The 18,558-nt window shown below is 41.0% G+C and overlaps 1 protein-coding gene across 17 annotated transcripts in view; it reads right to left on the bottom strand.

The window, feature by feature from the left end:
• The window catches only part of MYO6 (myosin VI), a 153,822-nt gene extending 135,522 nt beyond the window's left edge, over window positions 1–18,300 (bottom strand). For 5 of the 17 annotated variants that reach the window (XR_011422556.1, XR_011422559.1, XM_070225155.1 and 2 more), the window contains exon 1: window positions 18,068–18,285. The gene's annotated coding sequence lies outside the window, so the exon portion shown is untranslated. Of the gene's footprint in view, window positions 1–17,930 lie in introns of all 17 variants that reach the window. The other 12 variants (XM_023650669.2, XM_070225159.1, XM_070225160.1 and 9 more) reach the window with 5 other exon arrangements.
• Between the last annotated feature and the right edge of the window lie 258 nt (window positions 18,301–18,558).

Genomic DNA, 18,558 nt, shown 5'->3' with positions numbered 1-18,558 from the left:
AAAGGAAAAAGTAAAACTCTCGCTGTTTGTGGGCGACATGATCTTATACATAGAAAGCCCTAAAGAATCCACCAGCAAACTATTAGAAATAATCGATAACTACAGCAAAGTTGCAGGGTACAAAATCAACTTTCAAACCTCAGTTGCATTTCTATACACTAATAACGAACTAGCAGAAAGTCAAGAATACAATCCCATTTACAGTTACACCAAAAATAATAAAACATCTAGGAATAAATTTAACCAAAGAGATGAAAGAACTACACACTGAAAACTTTAAGACATTATTAAAAGAAATCTAAGAAGGGGCTGGCCCCGTGGCCGAGTGGTTAAGTTTGCGCGCTCCGCTGCAGGCGGCCCAGTGTTTCGTTGGTTCGAATCCTGGGCGCGGACATGGCACTGCTCATCAGACCACGCTGAGGCAGCGTCCCACATGCCACAACTAGAAGGACCCACAACGAAGAATATACAAAACAACTATGTACGGGGGGCTTTGGGGAGAAAAAGGAAAAAATAAAATCTTTAAAAAAAAAAAAAGAAATCTAAGAAGACATAAAGAAATGGACAGACAGTCCATGCTCATGGATTGGAAGAATAAACATAGTTAAAATGTCCATATTACCTAAAGCAATCTACAGATTCAATGCAATCCCAATCAGAATCCCAATGACATTCTTCACAGAAATAGAACAATGAATCCTAAAATTTATATGGAACAACAAAAGATCCCAAATAGCCAAAGGAATCCTGACAAAAAAAGAATAAAGCTGGAGGCATCACAATCGCTGACTTCAAAACGTACTACAAAATTATAGTAATCAAAACAACATGGTACTGGCAAAAAAACGGACACGCAAATCAATGGCACAGAATTGAAAGCCAAGAAATAAAACTACACATCTATGTACAGCTAATCTTCAACAAACGAGCCAAGAACCTATGATACAGAAAGGAAAGTCTTCTCAATAAATGGTGTTGGAAAAACTGGACAGCCACATGCAAAACAAGGAAAGTAGACCATTACCTTACAGAATACACAAAAATTAACTCAAAATGGATTAAAGACTTGAATGTAAGACCTGAAACCAAAAAAATCCTTGAAGAAACATGGGCAGTATGCTTTTTGACATCAGTCTTAGCAGTATATTTTTGAATATCACACCTCTTCAGGCAAGGGAAACAAAAGGAAACATAAACAAATGGGACTACATCAGAGTAAAAATTTCTGCAAGGCAAAGGAAACCATGAACAAAATGAAGACAACCCACCAACTGTGAGAAAATACTTGCAAATCATATATGCGGCAAGGGGTTAATTTCCAAAATATATAAAGCACTCATACAACTCAACAACAAAAAACACAAACAACTTGATCAAAAAATCAGCAGAAGATATGAACAGACATTTTTCCCAAGAAGATATACAGATAACCAATAGGCATGTGAAAAGATGTTCAACATCACTATTAGGGAAATGCAAATCAAAATTACAATGAGAGATCATCTCACACCCATCAGAATGGCTATAATTAACAAGAGAAGGAATAACAAGTGTTGGAGAGGATGTAGAGAAAAGGGAACCCCTCTACACTGCTGGTGGGAATGCAAATTGGTGCAGCCACTAGTGGAAAATAATATGGAGATTTCTCAAGATATTGAAAATAGAAATACCATATGATCCAGCAATTCCACTTCTGGGTATTTATCCAAAGAACATGAAAACACTAATTTAAAAAGATACATGCACCCCTATGTTCATCACAGCATTATTCACAATGGCCAAGGCTTGGAAGCAACCAAGGGCCCATCAAGGGATGAACAGATAAAGATGATATAATATAGAGAAATACAATGGAATACTCAGCCATTAAAATGACAAAATTTTGCCATTTGCAATATAGATGGACCTTGACGTTATATGTTAAGCGAAATAAGCGAGACAAAGAAAGACAAATACCATATGATTTCATTCATACGTGGAAGATAAACACATAGATAAGGAGAAGAGATTGGTAGTTAGAGGGGAAGGGTGTGGGGGAAGGCGAAAGGGATAAAGGAGCACTATGTATGGCGACAGAAACAGACTATTGGAGGTGAACACAATGCAGTCTATACGGAAGCTGAAATACAATAATGTACACCTGAGATTTACAGTTACAAAACAATATGACCTCAATAAAAAGAAAACTACAATAAAAAACACTCTGTAACTATGGATGGTGACGGATGTTAACTAGACTTATTGTGATCATTTTGCAATATATGCAAATATCAAATCACTACATTATACACAAACTAATATAATGTTGTATGTCAATTATAACTCAATAAAAATAAAAAAAGGTAAAAGAAAATGGGACCTAAGCCAGAAACCGAACATTTTAAAGGAAGAATGAGGAACAATGGGGAAAAAGTAGACAGAAAGGGAGAAAGTACCCTGAGAGAGAGTACGATTCCGAGGGAGAAAGAAGTCTCAACAGAAGGGGCTGTCAAGATCATCAAATGGTTCAGAAGAGGCCAATAACAACTGCAAATGAGCCAATCAAAGATTTGAAAATGGGAAGGGCACTAGTAGCCTCTGCACAGTTTCAATAGCGTAGCGGAGGCAGAAGTTTCCCTGCAGTGAGTCGAAAGGTTTGGAATAAGGGAAAGAGCAATGAGGCGAAAGAACAAGGAGCATGGCAGGATCAAAAGGAGGAAGTATTCCTTGGTTTGTTCGTTAGGCTAGAACAGACTTTTGAGAAGTTAATCCAAATTTATTTTAGATACCACATCCGGACTTCGTTATAGACACCTAATCACAAGTTTAAGAAATACTCTTTCCTCCAAACTGAAATACTTACAGATGATGAAATTATATGATATCTGGGATTTGACTCAAAATAATCCAGGGAGAAAGGAAATAATTGCAGATAAAGAAAAAGGTAAAATAAGATTGGCCATGAGTTGCTAACTGTTGAATCTGGCCGAGAACTACATAGTGGCTCACGTGCTCTTCTCTTCTTCTCTGAATATGCTTTAAACTTTGCACAATAAAATCATTTTTGAAAGAAATACTCTCTAAAAGATGCTCAATTATTTTCCACTTTTATGTATAATCACACGCCGTTCTCTTAAATTGTCAAATAGGCAATACTGATTTTTACCAGGGTATATCATGAGGTTTTCTTAGCAATGACTATACATTAATTGCTGAATTATCTCAATTTCTCACTTAATCTTCCATCTGACCAAGCAATTTCATATTCAACTAGGTGAAAAAAACAGCTGAAAGCTGATCCTATAGTTCTGGGTCACAGTTTAAGAGTCTATCCCCTATAGAATTCTATTTCACAGCATCCCTATTACAGCACAAAAGAGTGCTTATCTTGTAGTCACAGCTTTATATAAAATGTCTGCAATTACCTCTACATTTTGATCTAAAAAAGCGAACTTTAAATTAAGAACCATATGAATTATCTTTCAGTTCTGCCACTAATTTAGCTTACGACCTTCATCAAGTCTCTGAACCTGTCTAAACCTCAGTTTCCTCAAGTTCTTAGTAAGGAACTGGAGCTAAACTCCAGGTAATGTCCAATTCCAACTTCCCAGGATTCTACATGCCTGTTCTACAGGAAACCTGAACACATTCACAACTCAGGCGGACCACCATCTGGACCAGGAGTTCTCCAAGTGTGGCCAACAAAGCCCGAGAGATCCCTGAGACCCTCTCAGAGAGTCAACAGGACCAAACTATTTTCATGATACTACTAAGACACTGGCCTTTTTCACTGTGGTTACATTCGCCCGAACGACGCAAATGCAGTGATGGGGAAAACTGCTACCACTTTAGCGAGAATCGAGGCAGAGGCATCAAACTGCACGAGTGTCACTGTCCCCACAGTAAAAACAATGTGGCACTCAAGAATACCTTTGACAAAGCAGTAAAATCTATTAATTTTATTACATCTTAATCCTCAAATACACATCTTTTTAATATCCTAGATGGCAAAATAGAAATTGCACAGAGCACTTCTGTTGTAAAACAAAGTATGATGGTTCCTTAAGGAAAATATTTGTGTGAATGTCTGAGTTGTAATCTTCAGGAAGTGATCTTTTTTTCCCCATGAAATACTATTTTTACCGAAAAGAATGACTAACAAACTCTGGTTATTCAAACTTGAGTTTTTGGCAAACTTGGGTTTTTTTGTTTGTTTTTTGAATGAAGATTGTCACTTCAAGGAAAGCAAATGACTGTATTTACCGACGATGATAAAATCCAAATGAAAAGCAGAATCTGGGAAAACTTGCATCTACCACCTTGAGCATAACAGCTTAATGTTGTTTAAGTTTAAATAGTTAAAAGACTTCTCTGATGAGATCAAAATATGATTTTTTTTGGATATTACAATAAATTTGAAAGATCTGCATAACTCAGTCAAACAATTATATCCCAAATGACTAATACATCGTGTTACAAAACCATGCATGAGTAAAAGACCCATTCAATGTGCAAAACAGACCAGTGGATTGTAATGTAACAAAGTACAAAAAGTTCACTAATACAGTTTAAGATTCCACTTTGGAACTTTAAGAAATTACCACTTGCTGCGTTGTGGTGAAGAATCAAAGAAGAATATACACAATTATCCGAAAAGGCTAAATTAATACTTCCTTTCCCAACGATATATCTGTGTGAGGCCAGATTTCCTTCATACACAGTTAAACCAAAACAACACAATGCAACAAACTGAATGCATAAACAGATATGACCCCGCAGCTATCTTCTATTAGCTTAGACATCGAGATTGACAAAAGCGTAAAATAGTGCCACTCTTCCCACTGTTTTGTTTTGGAAAATAGTTATTTTTCATAAAATACATCATTTCTGTTAACATGCATTTATTTATTATTGTTATTTTAAAATGCATTAATTTTTAAGTTTCTAAATTTTACTTTCTAATACAGCAAATACTGACTAGATATTTTGATATTAGATTGATTACAGAACCAAATAGATAAAAGTTTTACAGTCTTCAATAATTAAGAGTGTAAAGGAGTCCTAAGAACTGAGACCCGCTGATCTACATAAAATCTTACCACATCCTTTGCTGGGCAGTGCATACTCTCTAGTCATTCACAACCTAGTGACAGTAGGGGAGAATGAAAGAAGATACACATATATTACATAACCTTTGCTGAATATTATAATACAGGTGTAATTCCAAATAGTAAATTTCGGAAAGCTACTCTGAAAGATTTAATTCAAGCAGGTCCTGAAAAGTGGATGAGACTGACTAAAGGAAAGTGCATTCCAGACAAAGTCTGTTTGAACAAAGACTGTAGGGAGACGGCAGAATGGGGCCACGTGTGGGGAACACGTCAATGGGGCAGAGCATGATACAGCGGCAGAAGTGTGACGAGTGCTAAGGTGGAAAAGTGGGCCAAGAGATGAGACCACAAAGGGATTCAAAGCACAAAATAAAAATTTGGATTCTAAAATGTATTAATGAAAGGCTGGTAGGGGTTCTTATTGAGCAGGAGAATATTACAATCAGCTTTCTACTGTGAAACATAACCCTAATGGCAATGCACAGGATAGACCGTACACTGAGGAAAAAGGGCCACATACAGGGAGATGCGTCTAGAAGGAAAGGTAACGACGTCTGACTCAGAGGGGGCAGAAAGTGAAGTCCGACCTTCCAGAAGCAGAACAAAGTTTGGCAACTGATGGAATAGAAAAGTGCAGAGGGAAAAGGGAGTGCGAGCTCTGAGCATGAATGGGAGCAAGGGGATGGTGAGGGAAAGAAGGCAGAAGTTTCTGAAAGGAGGAGGATCTGACGGGGACACGTGACAGTTTAAGACGTCTGCAGAGTATCAATGCTGGTCAAGATGATAATAGAAAGAAATTCTGGATAAAATCTGCATAAAAGTAAGAGTTGGAACCGTGGGGCTGATATAATTATCAAAAACAAGAATAGAGCAAAGTGTCAAGGCACATGAACAATAAGGCTGTGGGCAGAGAAAATTATCAGTAAAAACAAAACAGGAAAAGTCAGAGACCTGAGAGAGCAGATGAACACAGAAGCTATGAGGAAGGAGTTCAAGAAGGTTAGTCGTTCACTAGCTGCAGAGGCGGAAAAGAAGAACCATCTACGAGGCCAGAGGATCTATTAAAAGGAGGTTACAGAGGGGCCTCTGTGGAGTGCTTAGGGACAGAACACAGATTACAATGAATCTGCGTTCATGGCCTCATTAGCATGGTATTAGGTACAGAAGATAAGTATTTTACCCTGGGCTACACGAAAGTATGTTTTCGAAACAACAGTTTTCTGCTTTTCAACAGTAAAATTTTCTTTTAAGATTTTATTATTTTTTTCCTTCTTCTCCCCAAAGCCCTCAGTACTTGGTTGTATATTTTAGTGTGGTTCCTTCTAGTTGTGGCATGTGGGACACCGCCTCAGCATAGTTGATGAACCGTGCCACATCCACGCCCAGAATCCAAACCAACGAAACCCTGGGCCGCCAAAGTGGAGTGCACGAACTTAACCACTCGGCCACGGGGCCGGCCCTGACAATAAGAATTTTTAATAAAACTACCTCTCTAAAATTTATCTGTTAGTTTCAGAGAATTTACTTCAGAGTCACAAAAAATACTGATTTTAGCACTTAAACACAGAATATTAGCATTTACCTCATAAATTTTATGATGCAAAAACATTTACTACTGTGCTGTATATTTAACCCCAACCCATTGCTTAAAAGAATATTATTAGTGTAGATAAGCCTACTAAAGTACAATTTTAGTGCAAATCTAACAAATAGAATTTATTTAATTAAAAAACCCTATTATCCAATCCCTTTGTGTCAGTAATATCAAGTACAATATGAGACCAAAATTAATTTAGGTATATTTACATGAAATGTATATTCAGCCAGACCTATGTTTATGCAAAGGTAGTATGTGAAAGGTCCTTTGTTTTGCCAAGGAAGATTAGCCCAAAGCTAACATCTGCTGCCAATCTTCCTCATTTTTTTCTTGAGGAAGGTGGTCCCTGAGCCAACATCTGCACCAGTCTTCCTCTATTTTATACGTGGATTGCCACCATGGAGCGGCTGATGAGCAATGTAGGTCCGTGCCTGGGATCCAAACCCACGAACCCAGGCCACTGAAGCAGAACACACTGAACTGAACCACTATGCCGTGGGACCGACCCCAGAAAGACTCATATTTATTAGTATAATCTAGAACACAATCATTTCTTTTACAAAAGGATTCTTCCCTCTCCAAAAGAAATCACTACTGGGATCCTTTAAATAAATAAGTTTTCCCAGGATAATAAAAAATTACAATTGAATTCTTCATTCAATTTACATAAAACTTCACAGGAATATGTTTGTTTGAAGCAAATTCATGAAGGATGTAATTAAAATGGGCAGTTGGCAAGGGGTTTGAAAATCGTAAGGAATGGCTTGGACTTGGCACACCGATCAGCTGGCAGGGGAAGTGGGAGCACTGTGCAGAGCCAGATTCCGACAAGAGGGCAGAAAAGGGCCTCACACAGACGCTGTCTGCCTTAGACACGAGAGCAGGCAAGAGCTGCAAGGAGGGGCATGACGTTACCACCCCTTGTTTAGATATGGAAAGACACAACAGATTAGTCCTGAAGGGGTTTCAAAGCTTTGACTCTTTAAAAGAACACACAGAAAAAGGTAACGGGGAATTCTAAATGGGGTAGAGGCTCTGGGGCCAGACCACCTGAAGACATCTCTTAGCTCTGCCCCTCACTACCTGTATCACTTTAACAAGGTACTTAGACCTCAGCTCGCTCAGCTGTCAAATGGGATAAGAAGAGCCACCCCAAGGGCCATTAGAATCAAATATGAAAATGACTACAAAACACTCAAAGAGGTGGCGTATCATTGGCCCTCAAGAATTATTAGAATTGTACTGTCCCAGGATCATTTTAGATCACTCATTCAACCCATCATTATAACATACTGCCACCTCCCAACCCATGACAGAAACCTTTCACTGTGTAATCATCCTGACCTACTCAGCTGTCTCTATGTTCTGAAAACACTAATCTATGCCAGTGTTGTAAGCCAAACAGGAGAATCCTCGAAAACAGGACCAAAGTCCACAAGATCCTGGACCACTTCCAGAAGCACGCCTCTAATAACACCCCATTCTCTGACACACTAACATTTCTGTATACAGCTGTCAGGCTACCTCCATTTTCGCTAATAACTCACTAAAATCATGAAATTAAACAACAGGTTTATAAATTCCTAATTTATGCTCCACCTCCCCTTCAAAAAGCAAACTTATCAGTAGTTGTATCCCTATGAAAAACAAAATTCTGACTGAAATAAATTTTCTTTTTCTGGTTTCTAAAACAAGTGTAGTGAAATCTGGCCATACATTCTAACTCGTCCTGATGCAGGCTCGGGGAGCCGAGGAGTCGAAAGAAAGATTTCCTGGACTCTCAAGGTCTGGCAGTAGTGCTCCTCTATTCAGAGAATAGGATGGAGTAGCATGGGGACAGGACCCAGGGGCAGTAAGAGCTGCAGCATGGGGACAGGACCCAGGGGCAGTAAGGGCTGCAGCATGGGGACAGGACCCACGGGCAGTGAAGAGCTGCAGGCATGGGGACAGGACCCAGGGGCAGTAAGGGCTGCAGCATGGGGACAGGACCCACGGGCAGTGAAGAGCTGCAGCATGGGGACAGGACCCAGGGGCAGTAAGAGCTGCAATGAGTTGAGGGTTGGGCTAAATTTATAAGACATAAGTATGTGAGTTATTTCTCTATAAGATAAAGGAAAGATCATGTAAAAATTCATTAAAATGGTATCAGTGCAGGTGGGGTCTGGTTATCAGGTGCTCATATAACTTTGGATGTGAATCAGGTTGAATCAGGTCAGGATGTCCTACGCTTCTCAGAGGATGACACAGATCGGTATGTAGGCCAGGCTTTTCTCCCTGGGGCAGCTTTGATCCTCATCAATTCGATCCCCTCTTGCTCTCCCCTCCCCACCACACCAAACAGAAAATCTTTCTCAAACTCATATAAACCTCCTCAATCAGCCATTGATACATGGTGACTAGTTTTATATTTATACTCATCTGTTTTCTCCCTCACCTCAATGGCCAACACAAGCCATAGTTTTGTCTGAAACCTCAAGCAAAAGAACAACAAATACATAAATCATCTTGCTATTCTCATCTTCAAATCAACAATGATGGACGGGAAAAGCAGAGAAATGAATACATTCCTCTTCAGAAAACAGACACATGCATACTTTGTTCTTTCCCAAAATACCAAGAGGGTAACAAACAGCAAATCATGCCCACAAACCAAAACACAGCTGTTTCATCTAATTTTAGGAAAAAAATAACAAAGAACCAGAAAAAAGTTCTCTCTGGAATAACTCAATCCTAAAATCAGAGAAATTCAAAGAACAGAACATGGAAAAACCAACAGCCTCAATTCTCCCCTGTGGGATGCTAATCCCAAAAGTGTCAAATCAAAAGAAACAATACGTTTTTAGATCTCACAAGAGTCTGAAATGGCTCCTTTAAAAAAAAACCCACTTAACAGAGAAACTATCTAAATGTATGATTCCCAAGCACAAGTGCTATTTGGTTCACTCCAAATCTATTTCTTTTTTCACCATACTCTTTTAAAGACAAACTGAGAAATGAATTTGTTAAAAAAAAAAAAAAAAAAAAAAAGACTACTCAGTAATAACATTTACACCCAGAAGTATCCTTTCTTTGTATGTGAAAGTCTCATAGTCAGGTATTTGATACTTAATTGCTCAGCCCTAGGCAATATGGTTCTTCCTTTTCTGGGAGCTGTGAACAAGACTGTCCAGCTTAATCTGCAGCAGAAGCTTAATAAAAGAATCTTATACTACTTTTTCCCCAGAACCCTCAAGAGAAACAAGAAAATATAAACTACAATCTAATTGTTTTAGTGGGAGTACTGCTCATATACTAGGGCCTTCATACCATTTCTATAAAGAGAGAAACACCTTTCTTTAGTAATCCTCAGGAATCTGTCCAAAATAAAGAGACTTTTAGCGAAAATTCAGATTACCCAGTAAAACTGGCATTAGCAGAAAACAGGTAAATAACAGCATACTGGGACAGATTTATACAGAAACTTAATGTGTTTTTAAAAGGAAGATGAAAAATTCTTTCTTAACTTCTATGAATTGCTACTACACCAAGCCTGTGTTCTGGTGTTTTTGCCCTCAAGAGTCCAGGTGAGCAGGATGTATAAATTTCAGAAGGCAAAGGACTTTCCTTGCCAAAATTGTTTAAACTTAGTCGTTAAAAAAATCTTTAATGAAAAACATTTATTCTATCAAAACAAGACTACCTAATGAAGAAAATGTCAGAAAACCTTGCTAAGGCATAACAATCTATTAATGAAAGCACTTTATGTTAAGATCTAGATCATGGTTCTCACTGGGTCACGGGGGTCACCAAACGTGTTCGATTAAATGAGAACGGGAATCAACTACTTTCTAAAAGCATGTAAAAGACAAGTAGTCTCAAGCATTTTGCAGATGTATCACAATGCTAAAAGCCCTTTAAAATGCACCAAGGAAATGCTACAAATTCCCAAAGGTTCTAATCAATGCTCTAGTTATTCTCCACCTGCCCCACGGCACCCCCAACCCCCTCCGCTCTGTTCCTGCCTAGGAGGATGAGCCGGCAGAGATCATCACCTAGGCTCCCAGGTGGGTTCCAGCAATAGAAGTCACTGGCTGAGACCTGAAGACAGAGGGAGGAGAGGTCAGGAAGCTGCCCTCCCTGCCCGCCTGTCTCAAAGTCACAGCTCCCCTGGGCGCTCCTTCACAAAGCCGGCTCTCTGCTCTGGTAACCTCTGGAGAACCAAGGGCTTCTTGCCGCTGCTATTCCCTGGCTGCTTCACACCCTTGTTTGTCCCCTAACCTTTGTAGTCTCTTCATCTGCACCATCCAGGATGAAATCTCTTTCCTCTGGGACCTTGCCTGATGCAGCTAACAATACCAAGTCTGGTTATTCAAAAACACTACATTATCTAAAAAAAAATCCAGTTTAAAAATCCAGTTTAAAAAGTCCTTAAGATCTATACAGGCATTGGGGCCAGTGTGGTGGCATAGTGGTTAAATTTGTACACTCTGCTTCGGCAGCCCGGGGGTTCGCAGGTTCGGATCCTGGGTGTGGACCTACAAACTGCTCATTAAGCCATGCTGTGGTGGCGTCCCACATACAAAATAGAGGAAGACTGGCACAGACGTTAGCTCAGGGACAATCTTCCTCACCAAAAATAAACAAATAAAAGATATACATGAGCATCATTTATGTAATATTGCTGTTTGTATAACTGTTTAAAAATTAAACATAACTAGCTCACTTCCAAATGAAGCTAGTTAACAGGCTGAAATACTCATTACAATTAAACTTAGGTGTGAAATTTAACACTGTATTGACCTCTCAAGATAAATGCTATAAGCCTCACTCAAATAAGCTTAAAAGAAAAAAATTAATGCAGAGATTCTGGTAACTGATATTTCACTTCCCTCTACTATACACTGCCTGATTAATCAAAGCAATTTTTTTTTATCATTTTTTTTTTAAGATTGGCAACAGTTGTTAGCTCAGGTGCCAATCTTTTTTTTTTCTTTCTGCTTTTTCTCCCCAAATCCCCCCAGTAAATAGCTGTATACTTTAGTTGTGGGTCCTTCTAGTTGTAGTATGTGGGACACCGCCTCAACATGGCCTGATGAGTGGCACCATGTTCCCCGGGATCCGAACCAGAGAAACCCTGGGTGGCCATAACGGAGCGCGTGAACTTAACCACTCGGCCACAGGACCAGCCGCTCAAAGCAATTTTTTGTTATCGTTGAAACCCTCCCTAAGCACAGGATAAAGAAAAGGTTTAAGTCAGCGGTTCTCAAATTTTGGTGTGCAACTCAACCGAGAAGCTTCTTAAAATGCTACCGCCCAGGCCCCTGACAGGTGTTTTTATTAGTTCCCCAGATAATTCTGATGCACACCTACATTTCAGAACTACTTAAAACCGGCAACTTCAAGATTCCGCCCAAATCTCCAATACATTGCTTTTTTCCTTTTGGATGAACATTCCACATTAAACATGTCCCCCCCCCCAAAAAAAAAGACCAACATAGTAATAATAATAATGCACACTAATTATGCACCAGTGTGATACGTGCTTTACAAGTCTTATCTGACTGAGTCTTCACAAGAGCCACACCAGGTAGGAAATACTGTTGCCTCCATTTTACAGATGAGAAAGCAGGCCCGGAGAAACTAAGTAATGTGACCAAGGTAATGAGTGGTCAAACCAGGATGGCCTCAGGTCACCTGTCCTCTCACCCAGGAGCAGGCAAACAAGTACATGCACAAGCAGGACTAAGCCTGAGGGCCAAGCAATTAGGCAAGCAATAACCCTCTCCTCCCTTCCCTCCCCCCAGCCCCCACCATTCACCCAACAAGCTCTCTAGACTCTTCCCTCCCCCCATTGCTCACTCAGCAAGACCTTCCTTCTCCATGGTGTGCCATCATGTACTGGTGGAGTCACAGGTCTGTATGTATTGCACATAAGTACCTACTCCATGCTAAGTACTATAAGGAATCCAAATTCCAGCTCCACCACGTGCTGGCTGTGAGCTTGAGCAAATTTAACATCTCCGTGCCTCAGGTTCCTAATCTGTGAAAGGTAGGTCATAATATCAAGTGCACCAAAGGGACCTCGCGGTTAACTGAGCTGATGTAAAGTACTCACTTGACATAGTACCTGACACAGGGCAAGAGCTCAATAAACAATAACTGATACTAAAATTATACTTTGCCAACCACCTCTCTTACAAAATTCAACACACCAGTCCCAGGTCCCACTCATTTTCTCTCAGCCGTGCTTCCTGAGACTGTGATAAAGATGGAACATCCTCTTATTTATCAGGAGCAGACTGGTTAACGGTGCTGTACATCAGTGGACTGAAGGCCAGGGGTAGAACAGTTTGCAGCAAATGAGTCTTTTAGTGGCCCTCAAATTGCCGCTTTGACAATTATTTCCCAACTTTAGGGTCAGCCCTGTTGATTACATACTAGTATGAGGAGTCTATAATTAACTTAATTCAAAACAACAATAAAATATCAGTACAGAGACTTGGTCTTCATTTATCACTGAATCATCAGCACCTAGACCTGTGCCTAGCCCATGGCAGACACTCAGTAATTGTTAAAGGAATGGAGGCATAAAGGTGTCAGCACAGACACAACTCAGCTCATTGGCGAGCCTCCACAAAACAGGGACAATCATCAGACCAACACCAATGTGTCAAGTACTACAAGTTACTTTCAGAAGTCCCCCAGAATATTTTTCTCCTTTCTTTTTTAACTAATTGTTGGCTTTTCTTTAAAAACTCTCCAACTAGAAAAGTTAATTACCAACCTCAGTTCCATTAATCTATTAAATATCTTCAAGTTCCATAATAATATCATGCTCATCTTCTACCTTATGTTAAAAAAAAAACTTGTAGCTATTTAACAATTATCACTTTAGTGACCCTGACTTTTCAGAACTTCCTTAACCATCTGAATTAAAGCCATAAAATGAAATAAGTCACGGCTAAGAGGTTTACCCTAACGTCTAAGAGAGAGAGAAGTGGGGGGGCGGGCCTACTGCAGGAATACAGTAGAAGTTCTGTTCTCAACTCTGCTTCTAAGAAGCCACATAGGTGACCTTGAACAAGATACTTAATTTTTTGGTCTCCATTTTCTCATCTGCGGAATAGGAATAAGTATCACATCTACTTCATCAAGTATTTTTAAGGACCAAATGTACATAAAATGATTTCCAAAACAATCGCCATACAAATGCAAGGTGTTAACTTTTGACATAAACATCTTCAGATTTTAAATGGATGTTTCAATTTATCTTTCTCTTTACATCTCGGTCACTCTTCCTATTTCCTAGATCCAAAGATCTGCCAGAACAGGGAAGAAGCACTTCCCACCTTGGTCATATTTCAAACACAGGAGGCCCTCAGTAAATACTACTGAAAAAGATGCCCATCCACATATCACGGAAATTTTAAAATTCGGCTGTATGCAATCCATTACTTGTAAAGGTCAAACAACAGATTACTTTCAAACAAAAAAAACAAGTGACGCCACATTCATTAAAGATGCCTGTGGCCTTGCCAGGAGCACCGCCTGCCTTTGTGCACATTACTCAGGCGGACGGGAATATTCACCTCTGTGAATATCACCCAAGGAATGTGCTTGAGTATCTGGTTTCACCAGAGACAGTCTTTCTGCACAGAAAAGGACTTCCCCTCTCTTCAGCACTAGCAAGACTTCTAAAGATGCCAGAGTTGTTCCTCCAGTTTTCTTTCCTATGCTTCAGTACTCACAGGGAGAACTGCTGGGCGACTTCTGGCCATTTCTCAAACCATTATGTCATTCTTATACTACTCAATAACAAAAAAAGTTTATTTTTGAAAACTGTAAATAAAAAGATATTCCAATACTTATATTTTAAGATTATTAACAGTACACTAAATGTCATAGAAAAGTATAACTGCTTTAAATGCAAAACATCCTTGTTCCTCTGAACATTATATAATGCCTCAAAATTACAATGTAAGCTTATTTAACTTTAGTTAGTTCTTGATTATCTACACATACACACAAAAGCAGACGTGTTACAGATCATCCATTAATAATTTACATTAAGCCCTTGGATGATGGTTTTGTATTTACAGTTGAATATGAGTATCCTTTTTTGGGGGGTGGGGGGGAAGATTAGCCCTGAGCTAACATCTGCCACCAATCCTCCTCTTTTTGCTGAGGAAGACCAGCCCTGAGCTAACGACCATGCCCATCTTCCTCTTCTTTATATGTGCGACGCCTACCACAGCATGGCGTGCCAAGCAGTGCCATGTCCGCACCCGGGATCCAAACCAGGGAACCCTGGGCTGCTGAAGTGGAACATGCACACTTAAACACTGCACCACCGGGCCAGCCCCATTTTTTTTTCCTTCTTCTTCCCAAAGCCCCCGAGTACGTAGTTGTATATTCTAGTTGTAGGTTCTTCTAGTCGTGGCATGTGAGATGGAGCCTCAGCATGGCTTGATGAGTGGTGCTAGGTCCACACCCAGGATCCGAACCAGCGAAACCCTGGGATGCAGAAATGGAGCTCGAGAACTTAACCACTCGGCCACACCGCTGGCCCCTGAGTATCCTTGAGGTGCAAAATTCCTAATATTTCACACCAAATAACGAAACACCTGTAAAAGCAGTCACCCAACTCAGCCTTCCTATCCTCCTGCTCCTTTACCCCAACTACACTCTACTGCTGAAATGACTCCTAGTTTGTTACAAAAGATGGACTTTGTGTGCTCATTTTGTCGCTTATATCTATTACAGCTCAAGGGACATTCCTGAAATAAACATAGGCCATAAAAAAAAATTGTCCTAAAAGTACAAATGACAATTTAATCAGAATCTAAAAACGACTTCCCCCCTGCTAGGATTTCGGCATTAATTATGTAATATTTGAAAGACAGCTAGTGAATTTATGGGCAACAACCTATCTCATTTGAGGGAAATTTTAAAATTCTATACTAACATTTTAGCTACAATGAAAACTAGTGTTACAGCCTAATTTTAGTTCCTATAAAGCTATCAAAATAAAAAAGTGCACAGTATGTATAATATTCTAGAATTTTCACCAGAAATCATAAAGCAACATCATATCACCGTTCAAGGCTGTTAACTTAAGAATGAAAATAGACACAGAATTCAAAATTAGTTCCAGAACCACATTCATGGCCTATTTCATCCTCACTCCTGTGCACCTTCTTCAAATCTCCAGTTACATTCTTTAACACAATACCAGTTCTGCAGGCTTACCTGAACAGTCTACTAAATGAACGGCTGGTTTCACGTCCGGTCAAAAGACTTGGGTGTGAATCCAGACTTTGTCCCTCTGGAGCTACACGACCTTGAGCATATATGTAATCCTCTGAGCCTAAAATTCCTTATGTGTAAAAAGACAAGACCACCAGCTTTGATAATAGTCTGTCAATCAAGTCCCTCAGTTACTGTTCCGATTACAGTAGATGCCTAACAATGGGTGACAACCTTGTACTACTAAAGGGCCAACTCACAAATTATTACAAAGTATCTCATTATGGGGGGTCACAACTAACCTGTATGAGATTTATTAAAGCTTTAATACTTTTTTCAATCTTTTACTCAAGATGTTTTAATATATAGAAAGGAAAATTTCACAGAGGTTAGAAACCTTTTTAAAACTGACATTTTACATATCAAAGATGGAACTTCAATAATCAACAGACAGTGAAAATTAGTTAATTTTTTAGAAAAATGTTTGGGGTGCTCATATTTATTCAAACCTCACATGGTCAAAATTTTTAAACATTCTAAAGAAAGCTGTATTTTAGAACCTAGAGACAGCCCAGTTATCTAAACAATGGGCTACACGACACACCACAGTCTCCAGGCAAAGTCACAACAGGATGAGAAAAGAGCCCTCAGCCTCTCTCAGATTTCCTGGCCACTGTTATTTTAAAACTTGATCACATAAACACAAACAGAGGGAAAAAATCTACTTCAGATAAGCTCCACGGGTTACGATTTATGATCTCTGTTTTTATTATCTTGCATTAATTTACATTAAATATTGCAATAGCTCATTACATTTTTTTGCTCGTGTTTCTAGGCACTAATAAAGAATATATGTATATTACATGTAGTTTTACATATTACAAATTTCTAGCTTTTAATCACGATAATCTTTTCTTAAAGTTGCTCATCACTTCTGTTACTGCCTTTTAAAATCAGTTTTTGAAAACAAAAAGCTGGGAGAACAATAGCATGTCACACAGAACATACAAACGCAACGGGCAAATCTGCCTACAACTAAAAGGACTTCTGTTCACCACTGCATGTAACGCCTGCCCAACTGAAAATACTCCAAATGAGGTGGACATTTAAAAGTCAATGAGTTATTTTGAACAGTTGCATTGTTTCAAGATCTGGCTATAGTCCAATCTGTGGTGTTTCTAAAATTAATGGTAAAAGACACCAAAGTAATTTCTTCACTAAACAATTTCTTTCCAGTTGGAAAATCACAACCCAAGACATCTGTGAAGTTTAGTTAATTTGTACAGAAACGCCATTTTGCAGCCAACCTTTGTACCCTGACCACTATCAGCCCAAGTTCAAGATTCACATTTTACGGTGTTAATAGTATCAGCTAAGTCTTAAGAATATTAATTTTTAAAACTCTCAAGCTCTGACTTATTCAGATATACACCTACACCACCAAAGCAAAACAGCGAATGAAACTTTTATTTAGCACCTACAGCAGTCTATTAAATTCTACTAAAGTTGGAGCAGTCCTAGTTCCTATTATCTGTAGATTAGGATTTAAGCATTCCTTCACCATACCCTTTACGCCAGATAAAATGTAATATGCTTTCTGAAATTATATGCAAGTATTTCTGACATGGATGTTCTCGTAATAACCATATCAAATTATTTCCAAGTTACAATCCTAGAGTCTGAGCATTTTAATTTTAATTCTAAAGAGTTTTTGGGAATTAAAAAATATAAAAGCTGTTGGTTAGGAGCAGGTATATAAATCAGCACACTCCGACCAGCTAGAGTACAAATGCAGCTTCAGACAGCCCCGACCCGGTCCCGGACCCGGCCCAACTGCCAGGGCGGCAGCGGACCGACCCCCCGGAGCAAGCGGCCCGCTCCCGCACTGGGTCCCCGCCAGCCCGCGAAGGGACAGCCCGGCCGGACGCCGGGGCTCCGCTCCGCCCGGAGCCGGCGCACGCACACGGGCACCCGGCGTCGACCGGCGCCGACGGAGCGCTCCCCGCGCCGCCGCTCACCTGCCGCCCCGCCCGCGCGTCCCGGCGGCCGAGCGGCCCGAGCAGGGCGCGCGGGACGAGGCCCGGCGCCGACGCCCGCCGCGGGGCTCCGGCACTCACCGGGCGGCCGCGAAGGCAGGTGCGCGGCGGCGGGCTACCTGTGGCCGGTGAGACCGGAGGGCGGGCAGGAGGGTGCGAGGGAGAGCGAAGAGGGCGACGACCCACAAGGCGGGCGGCGGAGACCAGGCTGGGCTCGCTTCCTGCTCGGACCGACGACGGGTCCTTCTCCGCCGGCCGGCCGGCGCCCCGCAGAGCCCCCGGGCCCGCGCACGTCACGGCTACGGAGCGCCCGAGGGGGCGGGGCGGGGCGAGGGGCAGGGAAGGGCGGGGCGAGGGGCGGGGCATGGGGAAGGGGTGGGGCGAGGCGAAGGGAGGGGGCGGGGCGAGAGGGGCGGGGCGAGGCGAGAGGGAAGGGGCGGGGAGAGGGGCGGGGCGAGGGAAGCGGAGGGGCTGAGGGGAGAGGAGAGGAGGGGAGGAGGGAAAGAGAGGGGAGGGGGGAGGGGAAGAGGGGGGAGGGGAGGGAGGGGGAGGGGAGGAGGGAAGGAGAGGGGAGGGGGGAGGGGACGGGAGGGGGGAGGGGTGGGAAGAA

The sequence above is a fragment of the Equus caballus genome, chromosome 10 (genome assembly GCF_041296265.1).
Source record: "Equus caballus isolate H_3958 breed thoroughbred chromosome 10, TB-T2T, whole genome shotgun sequence".
In the NCBI taxonomy this organism is placed as follows: Eukaryota; Metazoa; Chordata; class Mammalia; order Perissodactyla; family Equidae; genus Equus; species Equus caballus.
The sequence above is the reverse complement of the archived record's forward strand: the minus strand, read 5'-3'. Positions and strand labels throughout refer to the sequence as shown.